General features: G+C 45.8%; 1 non-coding gene across 1 annotated transcript; it reads left to right on the forward strand.

Moving 5' to 3' along the window:
• The first annotated feature begins 568 nt into the window (after nt 1-568).
• Nucleotides 569-641, forward strand: Trnat-agu (transfer RNA threonine (anticodon AGU)). Its single transcript has one exon. It is a non-coding gene; the product is annotated as a tRNA-Thr (tRNA).
• The last annotated feature ends 7,244 nt before the right edge of the window (nt 642-7,885 follow it).

The following is a 7,885-nucleotide window of genomic DNA, read 5'->3' on the forward strand; positions in this document are numbered from 1 at the left end:
TCAACGTCGCGGACTGCTGTGCTCCGCACAGTTGGCCGCCGAACAGCGCGCGACATTCGCAAATGTCAGGTGGGAGAAGTATTAACGACTGAGCAAAGAGGGGGTGGCGATGCACAGTAGTGAAAAGTGGGGCTAACCAGCCAGATTTAGGAGAAATCTTCAACGTGGAGTAAGTTTCTGCAAAGGACAAATTAAACATCTACCACATTGCAGCCGTACGGCTACAAAGGAAAGCCGTACAGCTTTTTCAGAGACTTTGCAGTAGAAGAAAACTTTGTCCTGCTCTAGGATTCGAAACCGGGACCACGGCTGCACCGGATCAGTCCCTCTACCAACTGATCTAAACAGGAGGCTAGCAGTTTGTAGCCTAAGAGCGACCAGCGTCGACCAGCGTCGACGCTGCTCTATTACTCTTGACATGTCGTCGGCACTCGAGTCACGGACCGGGGGTTAAAAAGAAGGTCCCCTTCACCCCGAATAGTCGGAGTGACGCTGGCTACCACCCCCAATCACAGGAAACAAAAATACTTTAACAGAAATACCCCAGAAAGTAGAGGGGAAAGTCGCCCCGCCGGTAGCGTAGTGGTTGTCGCACCAGACCAGTACTCTGGAGGTCGTGGGATCGGATCCCACCTGGCGGGCATTTTTTCTCCACTTTCTTTCATTACTTCCAAATTCTTTAACTGTTTCAATGATTTACCACATCCTCCCCCTTGCTTTCCGAGGTGTTCTTGACTGCCAACTCTTATTTGTCTTAGATTCAACGAGCCCCTCATTCCTTATTCTTATTCGCTATATATATATATGTATATATATATATATATATATATATATATATATATATATATATATGTATATATATATATATATAGCGAATCAGAAAATGGGAAATGAGGGGCTCCGTGAAATAAGACAGAAAATAAGGGTTGGCAGTCAAGAAAACCTCGGAAAGCAAAGGGGAGTTTGTGGTGAGTCATAGAAAGAGGTGAAGAATTTTGAGTCGAAAAGAAAGTGGTGAAAAAATGCCCACCGGGTGGGATCCGAACCCACGACCTCCAGAATACCGGTCTGGTGCGATAACCACTACGCTACCAGCGGGCCTGTTTCCCCAGCACTTTCTCGGGTATTTATGTTAAGGTATTTTTGTTTCCTGCACTTGGGGGTGGTAGCCAGCGCCACTCGGACTACTCGGGGTGAAGGGGACCTTCTTTTTAACCCCCGGGCCGTGACTCGAGTGTCTGCGGCATGTCGAGAGTGGTCGACCAGCGTTGAACCCTCTTAAGCTCCCTTTGGCACCAAGACTGCCAGAACAGAGGCCCTCGCTAAGCATGTAGCGAATCAGAAAATGGGAAATGAGGGGCTCCGTGAAATAAGACAGAAAATAAGGGTTGGCAGTCAAGAAAACCTCGGAAAGCAAAGGGGAGGTTGTGGTGAGTCATAGAAAGAGGTGAAGAATTTTAAGTCGAAAAGAAAGTGGTGAAAAAATGCCCGCCGGGTGGTATCGTGGGTTCGGAGGTCGTGGGTTCGGATCCCACCCGGCGGGCATTTTTTCACCACTTTCTTTTCGACTCAAAATTCTTCACCTCTTTCTATGACTCACCACAACCTCCCCTTTGCTTTCCGAGGTTTTCTTGACTGCCAACCCTTATTTTCTGCCTTATTTCACGGAGCCCCTCATTTCCCATTTTCTGATTCGCTACATGCTTAGCGAGGGCCTCTGTTCTGGCAGTCTTGGTGCCAAAGGGAGCTTAAGAGGGTTCAACGCTGGTCGACCACTCTCGACATGCCGCAGACACTCGAGTCACGGCCCGGGGGTTAAAAAGAAGGTCCCCTTCACCCCGAGTAGTCCGAGTGGCGCTGGCTACCACCCCCAAGTGCAGGAAACAAAAATACCTTAACATAAATACCCGAGAAAGTGCTGGGGAAACAGGCCCGCTGGTAGCGTAGTGGTTATCGCACCAGACCGGTATTCTGGAGGTCGTGGGTTCGGATCCCACCCGGCGGGCATTTTTTCACCACTTTCTTTTCGACTCAAAATTCTTCACCTCTTTCTATGACTCACCACAACCTCCCCTTTGCTTTCCGAGGTTTTCTTGACTGCCAACTCTTATTTTCTATATATATATATATATATATATATATATATATATATATATATATATATATATATATATATATATATACATATATATATATTGACACGAGGCACCGACAGGGGACTAACACACTATGTGGTTATGGGGGGATTCGCCACAGGTTAAACAAACGGGGATTGTGCGACGAGTTCCAGTAGAAGAGGAGGACGAGGTGTGATGGTTGTGCTTCCCTGACTGTGTACTAGCGGCACCCAGACTCTGGAGTTTTTAATATTGCGAATACATCTTTCTACAGCGTCCCTGCCTCGTAACATCTTGTGATGAAGATGCCGGGGTATCTTCTAAGACGGAGCTTCGCAGCGGTCGCCAGATTTCCTTCACCGAGCTTCGCTCGGACGACCCAGCGGCTACTGCAACCATGACAAGCCCGCTTCACAACGAGGCCCCAGCGGCTACTGCCACTTTGACAAGCCCTCACATCTAATTGTCCCATCCCCCGGAAACGTCCTTCTTATAGGATGTTGAAGGTCTGGATCAAGATGTACGAGCGCGTCAGTGGCCACAACCGCTTGGATCAGACGATCATGCTCGCCAACCTGCCAACCTGTCTTTCTGCCTCAAAGGTACGGCCGACACATGGTTTCTCACAAACGAGGCATGCCTCACCAGCTGGGACGTTGCCAAAGAAGACCTCAAAGCCATTTTCGGGACGTCCGCTAGTGGGAAGCTCACAGAAAAGAGCAATCTCGCTTCTCGCGTGCAGTGTCCCACTGAGTCCTATTTCTCGTACATCGTCGACGTACTGGCCCTTCGTCAAAGGGTTGACCGCCAAATGTTCGAGGAAGACAAAGTGAGCCACGTTTTGAAGGGGATAGTGGACGACGTGTTCAGGCTCCTGGTTTTCAAGAACTGTGACAAAGTAGACGATATTATCGCCGAATGTCGCCGCTTTAAACAGGCGAAAAGCCATCCCATCGTTTAACATTTCACACGGCTTCCGAACACGGCTGCGACCTCGTCGTGCTCCGACAACGTATTGCCAACACCAGGTCAGTTCACTTCGACACGGGCAGCACCGACGTCCGAAAATGTGACCAGAATTGTGCGTCGTGAACTTGAGGCCATGGCTCCAGCCGGGGTTCAGCTTAAGCAACATCCCTACAATGTGCCTGCAGTATCTTTGATACAAGGCGTCGTACGCGACGAGCTCATCCATCTCGGATTGCAGCCTATTTCCGCCGTCACTCAACGAAGTGATCGCCCTGTTCCTTCTTTTCAAGCGCCTCGACGCGACAATATACCGCCGTGCTTCCGGTACCGCAACCCACATGAATGGAGGACGCCCGATAACCGGCCAATTTTCTTTAACTACTGCCGTGCCGGCCACGTCGCCCGCTAATGCCACTACCACTCGTTCCATGGCGCCCGACCAAACTTCTCCCGGTACACCGACGAGGGAAATCGACGCTTCTGCACTAGCCGCCGGACGGCACCCTCCAACTTCTCCAATTCTACTGACAGTCGCTGGTCCGGTCGCTCGCCGTCACCGCAGACCCGTCAGTCCCGTTGGCCCGCCGCTCTTCCTCGCCATACCCACGCTCCAACCAGGAAAACTAGACGATGCAGCGCCCAGAGGTACCGCTGCATTTCCTCGACGACCCGAAAATCCCCTAATAACGCTGCCTGCCGAAGAAAACTTGTTAGACGTTAAAGTTGACGGTGTCCCTGTTAGTGCACTGATAGACACACAGGCGCACGTGTCCGTGATGAGTGCGCACCTTCGCTCCCGCTTGAGCAAAGTTTTGACGCCAGCCACTTGTCTCTGCGTCGCTGACGGAGGAACTGCTGCCATTGCGGGCATGTGCACTGCACGCATCACAATTGCTGGTCATGATACCTGTGTCCTATTTACCGTTTTAGAGTATTGCAGCCATGACCTCATTCTCGGCCAAGATTTTCTGTCGGACCATTCTGCGCTGATCAATTGTTCTCTCGGGCTCGTCCACCTTGACCTACCCCTGTCGCCAATCACCATCGATGAACCCTTGCCCCGTCTGTGCTGCCTCGAAGACACCCGTTTGCCGCCTCAAGCTCTTTCTTACTTACCACTGTGTGTATCTCCCTCTGTTCCTGACGGCGATTACGTCATTTCTCCAATAACAGCCGTTTTACTGGAGCGCAATGTGACCCTCCCCCGCACAGTCGTCACGATCACGCAAAATCGGACATCTCTTCCCTCCCTAAATTTCAGTTTTTCAACCCAACGTCTGCCGCAAGCCACTCTGGGCCTCCTCTCCGCTTTAGAAGAAAGCGATGTTTCTGCATTGGCCGTCGATCGCCAACAAAATACTGACCCTCACATTCCGGACGTGACTGCCCCGACTGAAACTTTCGCAAAAATGTTGGGAAATGCATGGGAAGTATAGGGTCTACCCGGTGCCCTTAAAGAAAAGCTTCCTAGCTATACCAGCCAACGGTTGTTTCTCAGCGTGTGGGATAACAAACTCCCAACACGGCGGAGGCGGCGGCCTGCGACAGGACGAGTACGTACAAACACGATGCACCTCTTTATTCTCACTGGCCCTGTAAGGTTGCACAAGGGATGGGTACAATAAACAAAACGGCACGCAGATTCAACCATAGGTAAAGGGAATGCTCCCATACCCCTAGGTGTATTCTTAGGTATTACGGATGGTATGCAGCCGTAGCCCTAAAAGTAGATCTCCTGTGTAGGCGGTCTTATTCCCCCCGGCTTCCATGGTTGAATGTTAATACCATGCTGTGTTCGCACTTGAGAGAAAAAGTGATTTCATCGAGCCTGACGATGCCTACCGAGCAATTGTGGGTGATCAATCCGATAGGTTGTGGCACATGGAGCGCTCAATGCTGCAACAAAATAAACGCAGAGAATAACCGGGTGACTGTGGTATAGAACACTCAAATGTAGTCAGTGAAGCTGTGTGCGTTTGGACCAGCGGAGATGACGGATCGTCTGAAGGTTCAACGTTGGATACATGTTGAAATTGTTGTGTATTCTCCTAGAAACCCTCGCGCGAGGCACATTTGTGTTAGGTTTTCGTGTATAGTTTTCTCCTACACCGTTCGAAAGCAATTTTTTAAATTCTCTTGAATGGAAAGAAATACTCTGTAAAGGCTGATATTAAACGTGGGAGATTTGGGGGATATATTTTTATGCGGCCTCATACATTCCCGTAAGCTGCTTTGAGTGGAACAATAAGGAAATGTATGCACCATAATAACAGAATAAGGGCCCGTGAATAGCCTAGATAGGAGTCCAACAGTGTCTGCGGCTAACTTTGCGGTTTTTACAGTAATTTTCTTGAAAATAAAAAAACTGTATATTTTTAACTTACAAATTGTGCACAAAGTTAGACAAAAATTATTTTAGGAATAAAACAAAATTTCAAATTTTTTTTATGTTTGCGTATCACGTTAAAATCGTTTTTAAAACGTTTTTATAGATAAACATCTAAAACAAGTTCTAAAGTTTAAAGTTGTTACATAATAATTTTAAACTAAATAGTAAAAGTGCCAACGATTGTGTACATTTTTAATTTCCTGGTCTACTAAGAAGAAGGAAATTGATTTGCCGTAAACATATTTACATAACAAAATATACAGAAGGAGGTCCCAGAGCACGAGGCTGGAGGGGGACCTCCTATTACAGATAGAAAATAAAAAGTTCAATTCTGCAGCAAAGTCAGCAGTGAAAACAAGATATAATGCGTTAGTGCGAAATACAACTCAAAGAGCTTTTTATGGATGTTATATGTGCATTGTGCGAAATTTAAGAAAGATCGTTGAAAACAATGTCGCAAAAATAGTAAAGTAATAAACAGGTCAGGAGTGCAATGAAAATATAGCGTAAAAACATAGGTTCCAACCAGTTAAGCAAATTATTCATTGAGGTTAAGTAAATATGCACGGAGATTTTTCTGAAAGCTTGGTAAAGATAGCGATTGTTTTGTTTCTGTCGGGAGAGAATTCCAGTTATTTACAGCCACAAAAGTGGTATTCAGCTTGCCATAATTGGTGCGTATTTTAGGTAGGAGTAGGTTGCCAGTCGAAGCGAACCTAGTGGAATTCAAATTTTTTAGTGAATCGCGGTTGAATATGCTAAATGAACACAGGTCATGCACAGATTTGAACAGGTAAACAAGGAGGCTAAATTCACAAGATTTGAGACCGTGAGTATACGATATTCTGTAAGTAACAATGAAGCGTTGGTTTGGTATGGACTGAAAGTGATGATCCGAATAGCTTGGTTCTGCATGTGTTGTAAAGGAATTAAGTGGGTCGGGTATGTATTGCCCCAAGATTCGGCGCAGTACAAGAAATGACTGTGAAGAAAAGCAAAGTAAAATGAGATTAGTGTGGGTGTTTTAAAGAATGGGCGGGCTTTTAACAGGATGCGAATGCCGAAGGCGGCTTTCCGTTTTACATGGGCACTATGGTCAGTATACTTCAAATTAGTATCGAGAACAACACCCAGGAATGAACATTGGTTAACCATAGGTATTGAATAATTGTTCGACAAGATAACTAGATTGCAGGTGAGTGGCTTTTGGAGTGAATGGAAAACCATAAATGTTGTCTTAGTTGCATTAATGTGTAGACAGTTATTACGACACCAAAGCAAAATATTGTTTAAATCATTGCTGAGGCTAGACGTAATGGAGGCAACTGATGTACTAGATGATAATATGGTCGTGTCATCTGCATAAAGAAATGGTTCACAGCTAGTAAGACAGGCGGGAAGATCATTGATGTAGATTAAAAATAAGATGGGGCCGAGGATTGATCCTTGTGGGACGCCTTTATTTGTGGTTTTGAAACTTGATGTTACGTTAGATATAAATACGGCCTGCTTCCTATTTGACAAATAACTACTAATAAAAGTTAGACCTGGACCAACTACACCTATGGTTTCGAGTTTAGCTAACAAGATACTGTGATTAATGGAATCAAATGCTTTGCTAAGGTCTACAAATAACACACCAGCATAGCATCCCGAGTCTATTGCAGTCTTAATTTTATCTGTGAAAGAAAGCACGGCGCAGTCAGTCGACAAACCAGCCCGAAAGCCATATTGATGAGGTGAGAGGATGTTAAATTTGGATAGATATTTCATCAAGCGATTTACAAAACACTTTTCAACAACTTTGCTGAAGAATGCCAAGATGGCGATCGGACGGTAATTGGCAGAACATTCCTGTTTTCCTTTTTTAAAGACTGGAATTACTGTTGCTTTTTTAGGCTGTTGGGGAAATACTCTGGTTGAAAACATCAAGTTAATTACATGGCTCAAGGGGGTTCCTATGTCATACGGTATTAATTAATAGTACTGGGATAAATATGGTCAAGGCCCGCACTCGTTACTTTGATGTCTTTTATTAAGGCAGTGATTTTAAAACGTAAACTTGGTTTTTTGAGGCACAAACTTAAGCATGCTCCTTCTACTGTTAAAAAACTAACATACATGACTGTTATACGACCCTCGTTGGAATATGCATCAATCGTCTGGGACCCATACACAAAAAGAAATATCGAGGCTCTTGAACAAATCCAACGCAAAGCGGTCCGTTTTATTTACTCCAAGTACCGAAGAACTGATTCCCCCACAAACCTTATGAAAGAAAACAGTATACCCACACTAGAAAAACGTCGGAAAATTCACAGGCTCAAATTTTTTTTTCTTTTGAATAACAACAAGCTGTCAGTAAACCGTGATTTGTACCTAAAACCGCTTACGACAAGACAAACCCGGC

Source organism: Haemaphysalis longicornis, unplaced genomic scaffold (assembly GCF_048455015.1).
Source record: "Haemaphysalis longicornis isolate Haplotype H1 unplaced genomic scaffold, Haemaphysalis longicornis Haplotype H1 scaffold_8, whole genome shotgun sequence".
NCBI classification, from domain to species: domain Eukaryota; kingdom Metazoa; phylum Arthropoda; class Arachnida; order Ixodida; family Ixodidae; genus Haemaphysalis; species Haemaphysalis longicornis.